This window comes from Tenrec ecaudatus, chromosome 8 (genome assembly GCF_050624435.1).
Source record: "Tenrec ecaudatus isolate mTenEca1 chromosome 8, mTenEca1.hap1, whole genome shotgun sequence".
In the NCBI taxonomy this organism is placed as follows: Eukaryota; Metazoa; Chordata; class Mammalia; order Afrosoricida; family Tenrecidae; genus Tenrec; species Tenrec ecaudatus.
In genome coordinates, this window is record NC_134537.1 from 116,121,961 (window position 1) to 116,141,077 (window position 19,117).

The window sequence follows — 19,117 nt, forward strand, 5'->3', positions numbered from 1 at the left end:
AACGTTTTCAGTGATTGTTGTCTTGGACCCCTCCAATGACTATCTCCTTCTTTCTTGGGGAGTGGACATATACCTATATTTGATTTTCTAGTCATGCCCTATTTTCAGACTTCATTTGTTAGGACTTAAATTGTAAGGAACTATAAGCAATATAAGTAATAGTTATTTATAATAGTGCTTATCAACTTTGTCCAGGGGACATGCAATTAATTTTTGCTAAGTTGAAAAGATAAGCATGACATTGTTGTTTTTGACGGCAGTCAGTTCAAAATCAGGAATTTTATTTCAGCTTTCCTCACACTAGAATTGGTATATACATAGCTATGCATCTACCTGTACATGTACACATACGTGAAAGTGCATGTGCACATGTGTGAAAATGATATGTGTTGATACACCCATAGGTACACGATAGCTTTATCTTTCAATTCTATTTTTTCATGAACTTCATGAAATCCACTCATAACTTTTAACTCATTCTCTTATTCTTACTGAATTATAGGAAATTATTTGCCCCCTTTTTCATAGACGACAGGGTGCTGTGCAGAGAATGATTCATGAGGGAAAACACATGTGAAGGAAACACATCTATTGATCAGATCAAGAAGGAAGTGTTGAGGAAGAATTGTCACCAACAAGATGTAAGACTGTAAACAGAACTCTAGACTATGAAGGAAGACAGAGGAAGGAGGAAGACTGAAATCCATTTGATTCAGGCCATTCCACATATGGATATCTGAAGAATCCCACTATGCATGGAATCTGGTCAATGTAGTCAGGACAAAATTCATCAGTGGTGAATAGGGCTGGCCTTTAACTGACCAGGTGTGAGTTGACTGACATTTCTTGGGTAATTGAAGTTGGGTTGAGAGGATCTTGTCTTGTGAGAGGAACCTCTACCTACTTAGCCCTGTCTTCTACCTAGTAATTGACAAAGGAACAGGAAGAATGGCCTGGATAAAGGGACAAGACATCTTAGAAGCTCCCTGGTTGCTAACTGAAACAATAGCACGTCTGCATTATGGAAACCCTGTCCTGAGTCTGGCCAGACTGAGGTGAAAGTGCTATATGCATTTGGAGCTATAGATTGGCAATGATGGTGTCAGAAATGGTGGAGACAAACAGCAGATTGGAGCAGAACTAAGATGGTCAGCAGAGCACAGAGCAGAGCTGTCCTGACTGCGAGAAGAGTTGCCTGGGAATTGCACTGGCAGGTGGGATGTCCATCTGAGAGAGTTTCCTGTGACATTTTAAAGTGCACATCTCTTCTCAGGGAACCAGACCATGAGGACTTGTGATGAGATCCGGCATGGACCTCATTCTTGCATTTATTTGTTTATATCATTTTTTGATAATTTTAACTTGCTTACTGACCTTGAGTTATACTGGTGTTTTCAAGAGCAACCATTGCTTACTGTTTAACGTGTGCACTTACTTTAATGTATTTAGTTTGTATGCCTGAAATAAATATAGGGGTCTTTTTGAGGTGGGGGGGGGGGTGGGAATGGGGTTGGCGGGAGGAAGGGTTTGTTCCAGCTGCACAGGACAGTTTCGGCTTAAAATATACCTGGTCACCAAAATGTTAAAATTCTTCTCCCAAGTATAGTGATTCTATGAATTTTGTGGATGTTTCAATGAGTTATCAATCCCAGTAAAGAGAGTAATGTGATTACTGGTGTCCAAAATAATGGGAATTTGGAAGGCAGAGATAAGCTAACTCAAAAGGTGTTGCTACAAAATCATAGATGTTTCTATTAAACAAAATGATATATATGTGAAGTTATTGTTTCTTTAAATATCCTCCTTTTAGGCCTACAAATTCCTGAAGATGCCTTTTCCCTGTCTCTAACCTTCCCCTGAAGAATTCTATGCTCTCGCATTTATGCCACATCAAAATGGCAGTGAGCATTCTTGGGGGACTCAGATTCTTTTCAATATCTGTTCATTTCCAGGAGCAAAAGGAAGTCTGACCAGGCAACGGCAAAGCTGTAAGTGGAGGGTCAGTGAAAAAGAGAAGAGGCATTAACAAGATAGATTGATAGATTGACACAGGGGCTGCAACAATGGGCACACACAGGGAAATAATTGTAGAATGGGATAGGACCAAGCAGTGCTTCACTGTTGTTCATTGGGTTACTATGAAATGGAACTTATTCGTTGGCACCTAAGAATAACAATCAGGTGGATAGAATAGAGTTTCTTCCTGGAATTCTGATGGGAACACCCTTGCTATCCTCAAAAACATCCACCTGAAGTCAGCAAGGATGTCCCTGTGCTCTGGCCTCTTCCTTTTCCAGGTCGGGCTCCTGGGAGTTCACTGTCAAGGTACTGCTGTAGCCATTGTTTCATTTCCCTCAGCAAAATTTTGCTTGCGTGTAACATGCATCATATTGTTTGATGCTCCCTCCTTTCTGCTGGGTGACTTTTCTGTAGAATGGACACACATCTCTTCCAAGTACTTGGCCGTATAGCTGTCTTCCAATTTTCTTGGCATAGACTAGTAAGTGTTTACAGTGCTGTCTGTACCAGCTTGTTGAAATATAGTGATTTGCATTCCATCAATTCCTGGTACCCTATTTTCCCCTATTGCCTTCAATTCAGTTTAGGCTTCTTCCTTTAACATGATTAGAATTTTAACGTATGTGCCTCTTCAAATTATTGAATATTGCCCAGATCATTTTGGTGTAGTTGTGGTGGAGTTTTCCTAATATGACTTTTTAACCCAATGTATGTAACTCCTATCAAATCATTAAATGGGACTATGCAATTGGGAGTGTATAACACAAATGGAAGGGATCGTTCGGTTTTCATTAGTACCACCACCCCAAACACACACCCCTGCTATACAGATGAGACATCTGGGAAGAGGGAGAGAAGAGTAACCTAAGAGTCTTGGAGGAGCACTTTCAAAATCTCTGTCTGCAGTGGTGGAGGCTACTCAGACTAGAGAGGCACCACAGACGTTGGTATGGGGACTCAGAGCATCAGTGCAGAGACTATGGGGCCTCTTCTTATCTGGCCCAAGATTATGAAACTGTGGGACAGAATGACAGGTACACTGTCTTCCTGGTCTTGGGAGATAAAGGCCAAGGGACCACATAACTAAGACAATCAGAACTGGAGACAGACTTGGCTTCCATGTGGTTGAGAGGCTGAGAACCACAAAAAAAAATTGGCTGCTGGCTGAAACCAATGAGTATATCCTTACTGCTTGCTGATCCTGACTTGTTATAACCTATGGACTTCCCTAATAAACTCCCTTAATTGTGAACATTGTCTATGAGTTCTGTATGGCCATTGCAATGAGTTATGAAACCCAACATAGATGAGGCATGGCATGGGAGTCATTGTGGATGTAGGAAGAGGTGAAGTCGAATGGAGCACGGTGGCATTTCTGACTCTTATCTCATGGAACAGGGAAGCCGGAGGATGTCAGACATGTCCACCTCTGTTGCCATTTGCAACGATAGTGACTGTGCACATCCTTTCAAGCATCTTTTGATGCTGCCTGAACCATTCAGTATTTTTCCCAGTGAATCTTTCAATATTGCAAGTCATGGCTTCAACTATTTCTTCAGGTTTTTTATCTTAACATATAATAGCGTTCTTCCAATTTGGCTTTCTAATTTTACATCTTATCTAGCGGCTCTTTAAAATGTTTTTTTTAAAGGAACATACTTTTAAAAATACAATCTGGTATTGATTAGTGCTTAAATCCCAGATATTTAGCCTTCACCAGGCCAGAGGGCTCTTAGACAGTCAAGTACAAAGCCTTTGTGGTACAAGACCAGATATCCCCAAGAGATAAAACTCGGGTTGTACCAGCAAAGATGTTGAGAGCAGGACCTTATCCTTACCAGGGCTTCTTGGAGCCAAGATACTGATACAGACAATTGAAAGAAAAACTAGATAGTGGATCCTCATCAGAAAAACTATGCAGTTCTAGGAATTGAGCTATGTCAATAGAGTACAAAGCAGTAACTGAAGCTACCAAGCTGTCCAACTGTGGATCATGCATTTGGACATTACCTGCACCATTACAAAGAAAGTCAGAGTTGTGAACCCAGTTAGAATTACTCAGTGGGGAGAGAAATGATTGGGATAGAAAAAGTTCTGGAAAGCTGAAGTCACAGGAAAGGAAGAAGGGGTTGGGGATGCCCTTGGTGAAGTAGGCACATTCTTCTTGGAGCAAATACTCATTGGTTTCTGTCGTGGTGATGGTGGTGGTAGTGGTAGTGGTAGCAACTGTGGCTCCTGTGGTGGGGGCAGCTATGGCTGCTGTGGTGACCTTGACTGTGATGACATCTGCTTCCTTTTAAAGCGCTTGTTCCTGAACCAAACCTTCACTTTTTCAACCTTCACATTGAGTTGCAAAGCCACTTCCCTCCGTGCCTCTTTATTTAGAGCACGGTTCTGTTCAAACATAGCCTCCAACACGTCTTGCTGTTTCGGGGTGAACATAAAACGCTGCCTCCCAGCCTTCTCTGTTTTGGGTCCAGCTGTGGCCTGTGGTAAAGAATTCTTGCCATTTTCCTGCATGTTCACAGAGGATACGCTTTGGGATTGTCTGGGGTTATTCTGTTGACCAAGACTTCTACAATTGTAATCACCGTGGTCTGGTGGTACAGTGCACATGTTGTAGTAACCCATGTGGATAGAAGAGCGGGGCTGTGGATTTGCATGGTGTCCTCTGTTCCTCGACATCAGGGTGCTGCTTTGGCAGGTCTTCGGTACAGATTTTCGTGGAGTCCTTCCAAGCGTTCATTTTCAATCCTGCTTGATGTTCTGACTCTGAAGATTTGGCTTCTCGCTTGTATCTCTTTCAAATGTTTTGTCAGCGTTTTTACTTCATCATTTCTACAATTAGCTTTAGCTACTCTATGTTCGATTGCAAGTTTCAGAGTCTCTTCTAACATCTACTTTTCTCTTTCCTTTCTTTATTAGAACATTTTGCTTTCTTAATGTATTATATTCTTAGTAGTATTTCAATATCTTATCAAATCTGCCCTTAGTGTTCAGTGTATCAAATCTATTCTTTGAATTCATTCTAAAATTAGACAGGGTAGACTTAAGGCTGAATTTTGACTCTCATGGATTTAAGTTCCTTCAACTTCAACCTGAATTTACATATGAGCAATTGATAGGCTGTTCCATGGTCATACCCTGACCTTATTTTTTCTAGTAATATTGAATTTCCCTATTATTCCTTCTAATAGATCACAGTCAATTTGATTTCTCTGTAGTTCATCTGACAAGGTGTACAGTTTATATTGCTATAAATGTTTTTAATGAAGAAATCAGTCGTCTTGCAAAATTCTAGAATGAAATCTCCAGCTTCAATTTTATCACCAAAACCATATTTTCCAATTAATGTTCTTTCCCGTTTCCAATTTTGCATTCTAAGCACTATTAATTAATAATGCATCTTGACTTCATCTTTGATCCATTCCAGACTGAAGAAATTGGTAATGTTTCTCAACTTCTTCATCATTAGCTTTAGTGGTTGGTGCATAAGTTTGGACAATAGTTGTGTTAACTGGACTTTCTTGTTAGCATATAGATATTATCCTATCACAGAAAACATTGTACTTCTAGCATGTGTGAGGAAGTTTCAGTGTCCTTCCTTCTCAGGAGCATTCTGGCTGTAGCTCTTCTAAGTCGGATTTTGTTGTTGTTGTTCTCCTCCTCCTCCTCCTCCTCTTTCTTCTTCTTCTTCTTCTTCTTCTTCTTCTTCTTCTTCTTCTTCTTCTTCTTCTTCTTCTTCTTCTTCTTCTTCTTCTCACAGTATTTGTAACTTCCTTCTCCAGTGGCAAACTTCACATTAAAATAGTCAGAAAGAATAAGCTGTCTATTTCTGGGGACTGGTCACCGAGACCCTAATGAATACACTGGACAGTAGGACTGCATTCCCCAAATTGGCTTTATCAGTAGTTAAGCTGAAAATTGGTTCTCTATCAATCTTTCCTTTTTTGTTTTATTTCTTAGTGGTTTCAGACCCGTGGAGGGACAAGGACAGTATCAGTAGAGCCGGCACAATGGTGGCACATTCTAGGCATCCAACATTTTGAAGAAGAATTACATTCCAATCTGCCAGCTTCATACAAATTGACTTGTATCAAATTCATTGAAGAGTTTTACAATTTTCAATGCTACAGATTTAATCTACGTTAATAGAATTTGTGTGTTTTAGGCAAAAATTATTCCATTATTTCCTTTCTCCAATTATTCACAAGAAAGGAGAGGATTTTGTCCCTTGTCATTTAAAAGAGTTTTTTTTTTTCATTTAGCTAAATATCTTGGGAAAACGCTACCTTCATTTCCTGAAAGTGCTTTGACTTTTATGGTAAAATAAAACATGCTATAAAATCTCTTCCCCTAATTAGGTAATATCTGCTATAAAAATGGGAAACCATGAAAACATAATTTGTGAGCTCTGGAAGACCTCGTCTCTGATATGTCCACCCCTGAAGCATTGTTGAGACCAGAACTATGCACGTAAGGAGGCTTGGACGTGTTCAAAAATTACTCTGTGCAATCCTATTTCCCCTTTCCTATGTATGCACATATCCCTCAGTCTTATTTTATATATCACTTTCTCACCAACATGGAGAGTGTTCTCAAAGCTTGACTGAGTTTTTATTTAGATTTTACTTTGCAACACTCAACCTTCTTTGTGGGGTTTTGCCTTGAGGGTGATTTCATACTCACCTGCATGTCCTCAGAACTGATTCCGTTCACACTCTTCGGTGTAGAGAAAATCTATTCTCTTCATTGAGGCATGCTCTTCAAATCTCTGCTTTCCACTAGATAGCCATGGAGACCCCACTTTCAAGTGGCGCTTGAGTGTTTACTATGTAGTCTGATGACTCTCTTTTGTACAGATGGGTTTTGCTCCTTTCAATGTTTCCTCTGCATTCAGTGCAAGATAGTCCCATGTGTGGTTTGATAAAAGAGCCTCTTTTGAATTCTAGGAGAAAATTATTAAACATATGGAGAATTCCAAGGCACTAACATGTTCATGTAGGAGAATTTCTGCATATATTTGGACTAATTTTCAAATATATAATTTATAATTATAAGGTGAAGTGATAGCCCTAAATAAAGAACCCAGTTTGAAAGAACAGAGTGGGTAGAAGGAATGACCAGTGATCCTTCATGTGACTACATATTTCAATTCACAGAAAGGAACCATCGTCTGAACAAGTTGTGTCCAATCATCGCTTAATATTTTGTCCAATTATCAATTAATTATTGTGTCCAGTAACAAATTTGAAAAGAGAAATCACAGTGTAAGAAATCTTGCTTTTAAATTTTTACCTAAATATTTGCTGCATTAGGTTTATACTGTAGTTATAAATCTGAAGTTTGTCAATGTCTTTCTTGAAGATAAATGCTTCTTGAAACTGAAAGTTAAATTTAATATAAAAATTCAGTAAGGTAAAATGATGGGGAATTATGAATTATGCATGTGGTTGAGTTTCCCCCCACTCTCAGTTTGGGGGAGCAGTAAAATTAGCCAAAATCACAGTAAATCATCTAAACCGGATATGTTCTGTAAAGCAGACTTCTGAGACTGACTGAGAATAATTATCTGGGAACCACAGGTAAAAAACACTAACTGGTAGAAAATAAATAAGATTTCTTGATTTAGAGGGAAAATTATCTTAACACAAACTTACCTTATTTTTAATTTTTTATTATTATTTTGTCATATCTTACACTGTGTGATCATAAAGTGTTGAAGGGATCAGGTATTAGGCATCAAAGAACAAAAAATCATATCATTATGAATGAGGAGGAGTGAAGATTGGGGGTCCAAAGCCCACCTGTAAGCAACTGTACATCCCTTTGCAGAAGGGTTGTGGGGAGGAGATGAGCCAGTCAGGGTGCAATGTAACAATCATGAAACATACAACTTTCCTCTAGTTCTTAAATGCTTCCTTCCCCTACCCCGCTATCATGATCCCAATTGTACCTTAAAAATCTGGCTAGATCAGAGGTGTACACTGGTACAGATAAGAACTGGAAACACAGGGAATCCAGGACAGATGATCCTTCAGGACTAGTGGTGAGAGTGATGATACCAGAAGGGTGAAGGGAAAGTGAGGGAGAAACGGGGAACTGGTTACAAGGATCTACACATAACCTCCTCCCTGGGGGATGGACAGCAGAGAAGTGGGTGAAGAGAGACCTCAGACAGTATAAGATATGACAAAATAATAATAATTTATAAATTATCAAGGGTTTATGCATGAGGGAAGGGATGGCATGGAGGGAGGATAAACAATGAGGAGCTGATACCAAGGGCTCAAGTAGAAAGTAAATGTTTTGAGAATGATTATGGCAACAAATGTACAAATGTGCTTGACACAATGTATGTATGTATGTATGTATTGTGATCAGAGTTGTATGAGCCCCCAATAAAATGATTTTTAAAATAAATAAAAAATTTTTAAAAGGGTAGCTGACTTAAATATTTACTTGATATATATAAGCAGAAGTGTTCTAGATTATGTAACTGGTAATCTAACTCAAATCACCAGAATAGAGTCCCAGGCCCGCAATCAATTCGCAGGCATGAATGAGTCTTTAATCTTACCACTCAGTGAACAACCCCTTGGACCAAAGCTAGGACAAGTTTCTTTGAGGAAGGATCCTAACGCAGCACCAAAGGTTCAAACTGCCAGCCTTTTCCCAAAATGTCCTCAAAGGGCTTGGTTTCCTTTTACAAGAATGATGGCTTATTGAGGAAAAGGAAATAGCCAGACTTTGGAGGGACCACCGGGCATTTACTCTGAATTAGCATGAATTCCATCAAACCCCAAATGTATTGAAGGCTCCCCAGTTGGAGTGGGGTCACAGGGGTCTGAGCTCAAGTTTGACTTACAGTGGGTCCAATGGTCCTGATGACTCCCTCTAGTAATTCCCCCAGTTCTAATATGCATTATTAAAATCGAGATTCTCAGCAGCTGGAAGAAACCCATCTTGCTGTTTTCGGATGCCTTCCAGTGGGCTCGTCCCCATAAGGACCTTATGTAAAACAGAAAGTAACACAGCACCGTCCAGTGCCATCCTCACAATTGCCTCTATAGCTGACCCCATTGATGCACTCTCTGTGTCAGTCCATCTCATCAGGGGCCTTCCTTTGTTCTGCTGCCTTCCACTTTACCAAACATGACATCCTTCTTCCGGACTGGTCTCTCTTGACCACATGCCCAAAGTATGTAAGACAAAATCTTGTCATCCTTGCCTCTAAAGAACAATTGGCCTTACCAATACAGATTGGTTGTCCTTTTACCAGACAATGATACTTTCAATATTCTTCTCCAGCCCCACAATTTAAATGCATTGTCTCTTCCTACAGTCTTCCTTATTCAGTGTCCAACTTTCATAGGCATATGATGCGATGGAAAATTCTACAGCTTAGGGAAGGAGGACCGAAATCCTCAAAGTAACATCCTTGCTGTTCAATACTCTGAAATGATCTTAAGCAACAGATTTACCTAATGCAATACGTCTTTTGATATTTTGATTGCTAATTCATGAGCGTTGATTGTGGATCCAAGCAAGACAAGATGCTTGACAACTTCAACCTTTGCTCTTCTTTTCAAGATGTTACCTGTTGATTCACTGTGGGGAGTTTGGGCTTCTTGGCAATGAGTTGTAATACATCTATCTGAAGACTGAAATCCCCGATCATATTCAGAAGCTTCAAGTCCTCCTCACTTTCAGCAAGTATTGGTGGGCTATTTACATATTGCAGGTTGTGAATAAGCCTTCCTCCAATCCTACTGTCACATTCTTCTTCCAAGAATCCAGCTTCTCTAATGACTTGCTCAACAGGTCGATCACAGAAGTGTGGTGACAGGATACACCTTCCTGATACATCACCTCCTGGTGATGCACACCTTTCCTGATTTTAAACCACCCAGTATTCCTTTGTTCCGTTTGCCCCATTGCCTCTTGATCCATGGTAAAAGATCTGAATGAGCACATGGAGTGTTCTGGAATTCCCACTCTTCTCAAGGCGATCCACAGTTTATTGTGGTCCACACCATCTAATGCCTTTGCACACTCAATAAAACACAAGTAAATATTTTTCTAGCATTCTCTGAATTGAACTAAGGTCCCTCTACCTCAGCAATGACATCCCTTGTGCCATGTTCCCTTCTGAATCCAACCTGAACATCTGTAAATTCCTTGTCAGTGTATTGCTGAACCATTGTTGGATGATCTTAGGCAAAATTGTACTTGTGAAATCGCATCATATTGGATCCCTGAAATGTGGAATAAGGGCTATTGTAGTAGGAGAAGCCAAAGAGAAGTCATGAGAACTGCTTGAGTTCAGGAAAACATTTCCCCCAAAGCAATACCACCTTCCCAGAGGGAGTGCATATGGCAGTGGCACCCTCAAGAACTTGAAGGATTCAAGACAGTGAGTCCCCTCAAAGGTAGACAGCAGCCACACTGCCTCTTTTTTCTGGGGCCTCCCTAAAGGATAATGGTGGAAGGAAACCTCTTCCAGCGGGCAGAGCTGTAAGTGGTATGCCTTGTCATTCAGTTTGATTTGAGGGAGAAATGGTCAACATGTAACTCTATATTGATTCATGGGTGGTGACCCATGGTGTGGCCGGATGGTCAGGAACTTGGAGGAAGATGACAGGAAAATTGGTGGGAAGGAAGTGTGGGGGAAATGTATCTAGACAGACTTCTCTGAATAGACCAAAATATGTGAATGTATTTTTCTTTCATATGAATGTTTTCCAAAAAAGTTACTCCTTCAGAGGAGGAGTTTAACAATCATGTGGACAAAATGGCATGTTCTATTGAAACAAGTCATCCTCTTTCCCCAGCCACTTCTGTCACTGCCTGATTGACACATGAACAAAGAAAGTGGTCGCAGTGCTAAAGATGGAGGTTATATCTCAATGAAACTAACATGAACTGACTCTTGCCAAGGCTGACTTGGCTACTTCCAGTGCCAAGTACCTAACTTGCCAGCACAGAGACCAACCATTCCTTGCAAAGATCTTCAGCAAGGTGGTAGCAGCTGGTTTTCATAGGTTCACTTCCATCATGGAAAGGCAGTAGTTCCTACTGGAATAAACACTTGCTCTGGATATGGGTTCGCCTTCCCTGCATGCAATTTTTCTGCCTAAGGTACCATTTTGTGAACTTACAGGATGTCTTATCCACAGAAATACTATCCTACACAGCATTGTCTCAGATTAAGGGAATAGCTTCACAGCAAACAAGCAATAGAGCTGATTGAACGGACTTCTAAAGACACAATTATGGTGCCAGTTAGGCATCATCTTGTAGAGTAGGGGCAACATTCTCCAGGAGGCTGTATATTCCCTAAAGCACTGCCAATATATGGTGCTGTTTCCCCAGTAGCCAGGATTCAAAGCAGACCCAAGGGTAGATGTGTTACTCCTCCTGAGCCACTTGCAATAGTTGTACATCCTTTCCCCACAACCATTTGCTCTTCGGGCCTGGAGGTCAGAGTCCCAATGAGATGGAAACTCCCGCCTCAGACACAGCATTGATTCCTTAGAACTGAATTTTAAAATGCTTCCTGGCCCTTTTAGATTCTCCATTCTTCTGGATCAACAGGAAAGAAAGGGTGTTACTGTATTGAGTGATGTGAGTTTGGTCCTGATTACCCAGAGGAAATTAGGCTTGCATAATAGAGGTAAAGAAGAAGAATGTATGTGGAATCTAGGATATTTCTCAGGTCTTCTCTTAGAAGTACTATGTTCTGCGATTAGAGCCAATCTCAAGTTACAATGACTCAATCTAACATAATGACTAATTGCTTAGATGCCTCAGGAATGAAGCTTTGGGTCACCCCACTAGGCAAGAACCATGGCCTGCTGAGGTACAGGGGACCATGTAATGGATAATGGAAGAAAGCAGTTTTAAATGCCAGCTGCAACCATGTGGCCAGATACAGAAACATGGTCTGTAATTGTTATAAATATTTCCTTTTTGTATTTATACATCAAATATTTTTGCTTTGTTCATTTATAAAATGTACAGTGTAATGGGGTTAGTATGTTTTGGGTTGTAAGCTTATTAAGTGAATCATGTTAGGTCAGATATGACTTTATTGTTGTCTTTGTTTAGATACTGTGTGTGGCTTAAGGAGATGTGTATAAATGCCAAGTAGACTGTGATAGTCAGGGGTCGACTGTGATAGATAGGTTTATATCAAATTTAGTGGATTAGGATTCTTTCATGATAAAATCTAACATAGTGTTTTTAACTCCATGATGGGATCTTCTATGAAATAGTCAAACAGGTAATCTGATCTTGTTCTTGATATACTTGAGGTTTCATTTGGTGTTTTCACTAATCTTATTATAGACTGACAGTGTGCAGAAGCTAGCTAATTTCTCCTCTTAGATGTAGATCTTGCATCTGGTCCATTGCTCTCCTGTTACATTGCCTGCCAATCCCAGAAGCCACCAACAGATGCCAACTTTGGATTCACTAACCCATCAGAGATTCATTCCCCTCAGTATTCCCCAGCCTCTGGTCTTCCACTTCAGCCCTCTGCCTTTAGCTTACTCTGACCAGCGGGCTCAAACGAGACTGAATTTACCCACTCAGACCACTGTGGGAGCCATTCTTTGCTATAAGTCACTTCTATATACACACATATACAAGAGAATCACTTGTTTTGCTTCTCTAGAAAACTCAGATTAAAACTCAGCACAAAGAAAACAAACCCCCTCAATTGTGCCAATAAACAAATGATGGTAACTAGGAAAAAAGATTGTAGTAGCCAAAGATTTTATTTTACTGGGATTCACAATCAGCACAAATGGAAGTGACAATGAAGTCAAAAGATTATTCATTGAATTAATCTGCACAAAACCTCTTTAGTGTGTTAAAAACAAAGATATCACTTTGAGGACCAAGGTGGGCCTCACTTAAATCATAATATTTTAATCACCTCATATACATGTGAAAGCTAGACAATAAATTTTAAAAATACCAGAGGGAATTGATGGATTTGAATTCTGTTGCTGGTGAAGAATATGGGGACCACCCTGGACTGCCAGAAGAGCAGTCTGGGAAGAAGGGGCAGTCAGAGTGCCCTTCGAAAGAAGGATGTGTCAAGACTTCCAACCAAAGGAAGATCTGATAGGAGACGGATTGACACAAGTAGTTGTTGCAGCAGGGCCTCAACAATAACAGTGGTTCTGAGGATGATGTATGACCTTGCCCTATCTGGTTCTGCTGGCTTGTTGGTACCTAATTACACCATGTAGATACATATACACAAGTATATTTACACATCTATTTGTTATGTAGAGTCTGGTGGTGTAGTGGTTAAAGTACTGGATTACCAGCTGCTCTGTGGGAGAAAGATGCTTGTCTTCTCCTTCGCTCTGAACTATGGGAAACTGACCCCAGTGTAGTTGAGGCATCCTCTGTCAAAGAAGTTATGAAGATGAATTAAGAGGGGGCTATAAAGAATGGGGCCATGGACAGATCATGAGCGGGATGACTCAGGCACAGTACTCCATTGTTTGGGAGACAAGATTAAAAGATACCTAACACCTGGGAACAGAGGCCTGCCTTTGTCTTGGTGTTTAAAATTGTAATCATCGGCTATTTGCTTGAAGACAATATTTTTCACATATGTATTCTTTTGTGATTGAGTAACTTCTAGTTCTATGCACGTCACGAGATATACTTCATGCTTTCATAAGTTTTTTAGCGATGCCTAGTATTCCATTGTGTGAATGTACCCAACTTTCTCTATCCATTCTCCTGCTGATGAGCATGTGAGATGTTTCCAGTTGCACATTATTGTGAACTGTTCTGTGATGAACATGGAAAAGCATATGTCTGTTTGTGTTCAGTCTCCTACTTCTTTGGGGGGTATCTACCCAGCAGAAAGGTGGCTGGATCATATGGTATTTAAGAGACTAGACTTTCTACTCTCAGAGAGTTGCAGTCTCAGAAACCCCCAGGGGGCAGGTCTACCCCATCTGATAGAGCTGCTCTGAGACAGAATCCATTCGATGGCAGTGAGGCTTTTTTACATGGTTACCATGAGTCAAAAGTGACTCCAGGACAAAGTACATGCTTTAATTAACATATTTAAAGAAATCCTATTTCCAAAATATTTATATCTACAATTATAAGGGTTATGATTCTAACAAATAGTTTTTGGGGGGTCATCATTTGATGCATAACAGGGGTGTGTAGCTTTTTATTATTTCTAAATCTGTGGAAATGTTTGGATATGTACCTTTAACCATTATAATTACTTCTTCAGGATGATTTCCTGAAAAATTACTACTTATCCCAAGTATTGACATCATTTTTTTCTATTGATAGATGTTGACAAATGTCTTCTTGGTTTCCTAAAGTCTTTCATGTCTCCAGCAATACTTAATCTCGCTCTAGGAGTTTTGCCAACAGCAAGGGACCTTGTTGTTGCTAGTGTTAGTGGCCATGGGTCATTCCCGTGCCTAGTAACCTTATAGGAAACACAGCCAAACACTGCCCTCCTCTGTGCTAGTCTCACAATCGTTGTTGTTTGAACTGCTTGTTGCAATCACTGTCAGTCCTTCTCCCTGAGTATCTGTGTCAGATTTCTCTGAACCGCTACTTGATTGTGCACAGTGCCCCATTTTCAGGGACTGGTCTCTCCTATTACTATGTTGTAAGCATTTGAGACAAAAATCTTGCAGCCCTTGCTTCTAAGAAGCATTCTGATTGTACTTCTTTTTAGACAGATTTCCTCTTTCCACTGGCAGTCCACAGTACCATCAGTATTCTTTGCCAACACCATAATTCAAATGGATCAATTATTTTTTGGCCTTCCTTATTCATTGTCCAACTTTTATAGGCACATAGGGACACTGAAAATACCATTTCCCCCTTAGGGTCCTAAAGGAATCCACCTTGCTAAACCTTGACTTACAACTCTGGATTTCAGAGTTGTGAAGACATAAGTCCCTGTGGTTTACAGCCCCCTAATGTATGATAATTTGTAAGGCGGACCCTCAGAAATGTGGGAAACTGAGAACCAGGAAGAGAGTGAATACAGACAAATCCTCTACGCTCAGATTTAGGAAACCTAGGAGGCCAGAAGGCTCGTGGAGGGAGGCTTCATCTTGGTGGGGTGGGGATGCAGCCCAGTCATATTCTCCTAAGTAAAAGTTGTTCCCCGCAGTGCACCCCCCAAATAATGCCATTTTTAAGGCATCACTTGCAAACACACAGTTGCTATAATACAAACTAGCAGGCTGTCTGCCTGAAAGTTATCTGCCATTGATAGCAATCAGACTCTATTGTCTGTCCTGCCCTAAGTCGGGCCTACTTCCTTCTGTTAGGGATCATAGATTGTTTCCCAGGAGAGCTCAGGGACACCTAAGGTCAAGCCATCTTAGACAAAACCAAGGTTAAGGCTCCATCTTCACTGTAGAACCCACCTCTCTTGTGTATATGCCTTCCTGTCACATGCATGTCTCTAGTACCTCCCATTCCTATTGTGTCTATATCTCTAGCTGGTCCTCCTCCTGTTACCTGTATGCCTCTATACAACTCCTTCCTGTTACATATGTGCTTACTATGGTTTGCATGCCAGAGATTATATAAATTTGTGAGAGAATATACTCCTCTCACACTCTGGTCACCACAGAAGAGGTAAGCCTTTGCATGCCTTCTGTTGGTCCTTGAATTTACCCTTCAGTGATACAACTGCCCCTTGGACCCATTTGGTTGTAGAGACTGGACCCCACAATAAATAAACCATGTTTTCTTTCTTAACAGAGAAAAAACTTTATAGAATATGACAAATGCATTAAACTCTTATACTTACTGGAAAATATATTCCCCAGTCCATTTTCTTTTGTGTGCAAACGTTTTAACCTTGTAATCCGAATGACCCTTGAATGCGTGATTTCCTCAATTCTCAATACCCCCATCCATCCCATCTCAGAGATTAGATCAACATTGAAGTCTGTTTTCTGACTTCCCTTGATGACCTGTCTACAATTAGTTCTAGCTGTATAATAAGTGACCAATTACTTATTAACCAATCTTTTCCAACTAAAGGCTGATTTAGCTTTAAAAAATGGTCTTATTTTTTCTTTCTGAAGTTCTGCAAGTTCAACAGGCTCATTTCCCAGGGGTCCACTTGTGCACGCAGCCCACCCAGCTTATTATTCTAGCAGCAGGGCAGTTACCTCATTGGAATCTGTTTGTTATCTCAACATAATTTGCATTAAGTTAATTTTGGTAATGCAATGTGTTAACATTTTTCCCTGGAAATAAACGAACAAAGATCAAAAACACCCTTTTCTTTTTTGAGACCCAGATGGAAAATGGCTAAAGTTCAGATTAAATGTTTCCACCGGCAGCATGCCCAGCAGGTGAGATAAGTTCTAAACCAGAGCATGAAAGAGATGGTAGACAGAAAAAAATAGAAATTGCAAAGCTTACAAAAATCAATAGTGTGTTATACTCTTTGTGCGAAGCAGCAAAAACTCCTTTTAAGAGAACTATTGGAAACTGTGTCCTAGGTCAGATGATTCTGACTTTTAAGAACTAAATGACTTGAGGCATTCACTTAGTACTTCTTAACTTAGGTTATGCCTAAGTTAGCAAATTTAATGGAGATTTGAGGCCTGCCCTAGCATACATCTATTGTCAATTATCCTTTGTCTGAACTGTTTTGTCCTGTGTGCTCAAGCAGTCCCTTTCTTTCTTGTCCTTCTAAAACACCTCAGTGTGCAAGTATTTCAAGAAGCCTTTACAGTTAAAGCCTATTCAACTACACGGGTTTCTTTACATAGTGATCCCCTCCAATTTTATCGCTGTGTGTAGATTTATATTGGTTATTACACTAATATTACACTTATGTTGTTTGTGTTGTTAGGGGTCAACTAGTCTGTTCCAACACCTAGCAATCCTATGTGCAATAGAACAGATCATCGCCCCTTCGGGTGCCATCTCACACTTGCTCTTGTTTGAGCCTGGTTTTGTAGCCATTGTGTCCATCCATCCCATTGAGGGACTTCCTCTTTTTCACTGACTCTCCACTTTCCCGGGCACGATGTCCTTTCCCTGGAACTGATCTCTCCTAGTAACAGTCCTCGTGGTGACACTGAGGCTCATCATTCTTGCCTTTAAGAAGCCTTCTGCTTGCACTGCTTCCAGAACAGATCTGTTTGTTCTTTGGAACTCCACAATACTTCAATTTTGTTAGCCAGCACCACAATTCAAATACCCCAATTCTTTTTCAGTCTTCCTTATGCAGTGTTCAACTTTCACATGAAAATACCATGGTTTTGGCCAGATGTACCTCAGTCCTCAAAATAACAGCCTTGCATCCCAACACTTTAAAGAGGCTTTGTGCAGCAGATTTACCTAATGCAGATTTACCCAATTATGTTACTATAATGATCTCTGAGAACAGTGGAACAGCCCTGGTGGCATAATGAGTCACACACTGAGGTGCTAACTGCAAGGTCAGTTATTTGGATCTACCAGTTGTACTCAGGATAAAGACGAGCCTGTTTGTTCCCCTAAAGAATTATGTTTTGGCAACCCAATTGTACAGATGTACTTCTTCCTATAGGGTCACCGTGATTTGAAGTGGAATTGATAGCAGTGGGTTTGATTGCACTTTTTTTTCTGAATACAACAGACAGAGTGATTCATCATGAACTGGACCTATTACATTTATAATTAATGCCAAACACATGTTTGCACTATTGTTTCAAGGTGCAGTCAGTTGATTTTCAACTCATAGCAGCCCCCTGTGATGGTGCAGCAGCAATACGGGGTTTTCTTAGCTGTGATCTAGATAGGAGCAGATTGCCCCACATTTCTTCCGCAGACCTCCTGAATGAACCTGAACCTCAAACCATTCTGGCAGCAGCTAAGCACTCTGCCTCTGTGCTACCAGGGCTTCTACTGTCCCACAAAGTGGCCAAGGAGTGCTAGAGGTGAATAACTTATATCACAAATCTAAATCTCTTATTTTTTATAACTTTAACCATAGACTTTGCTTTAATCAGTTATATTTGGAGAGAAAGAATACTTTGTTAAGAGAGTTAGCATTCATTTAAAGTTTACTAAAGCTAGTTTTTCATGTAACGATTATAGTCTCTGGGGATAATTGAGAGCAAAAGTAAATAAAAACTGTGAAATAGGAAATGCTTCATGACACAGTTGCATTTTCTTTCCCTTTCAGAGATTAAAAACACAGTGTTAAACTACTGAAATTGCATAGTAAACAATTGAAATAACATTTCTTTAGAATGTATTACATTCAAAGTTGGCTGAGAGTAAATGAACACACAGCCTTTGGTTTTAATTGCTTTTAAGCTACTTAATATTGGGTTGATGATAAGTATGTGGTACATTTTAAATATTTATATATATTTATTTATATGCTTAAACATGTTTTTCCATGTTAAAGAAAGTACTATATCTATCAATAATAGCAATAACATCTACTTCTCTAATTTATATATTGAATATACATAACAGTTAGTATAAAACACCTATCGAAAATATAGGAGCCCCGGTTGCATAGTGGTTGTGCATTGGACTGCCATCTGCATAGCCAGCAGTTCAAAACCAACAGCAGCTTCAAGGGAGAGAGACTCCCATGAACAGTCTTGGAAACCCACAGGCATTGCTATGAGTCAGCATCGATTCAATGACAGTGAGTTTGTTTGGTTTTAACCCAAAGTAGTAATAAATATTAAATATTAGAAAACAAATTAATAGATTTTATTATTAAAACCCTAAGTCATAGTAATTGTGTTGTCTTAATTAGCATTCCCAATTTTACCTCTGGGTTCTACTATTCATTGCAATGGTAATGCAGAACTCACAGATAGCACTCAATTAAAGACTTTGTTAATGAAGTTAGCAGGTTTTAACTGAAGTGTAAAATGCTCAAGATACAGTTGTTCATCTGCATATGTTACAAGCCAGACTCCTGCCCCAAGTCACTCAGCTATGCTTACTCTGTGGGCTGGCAGTCCACCCCTTGAACTCCTGGTTCTGCTGCCACTGCTCCTCTGGTGTCATAGCTTCTTCCTGATCCAGGAGGTTCTACATGCAGGGATCTTAG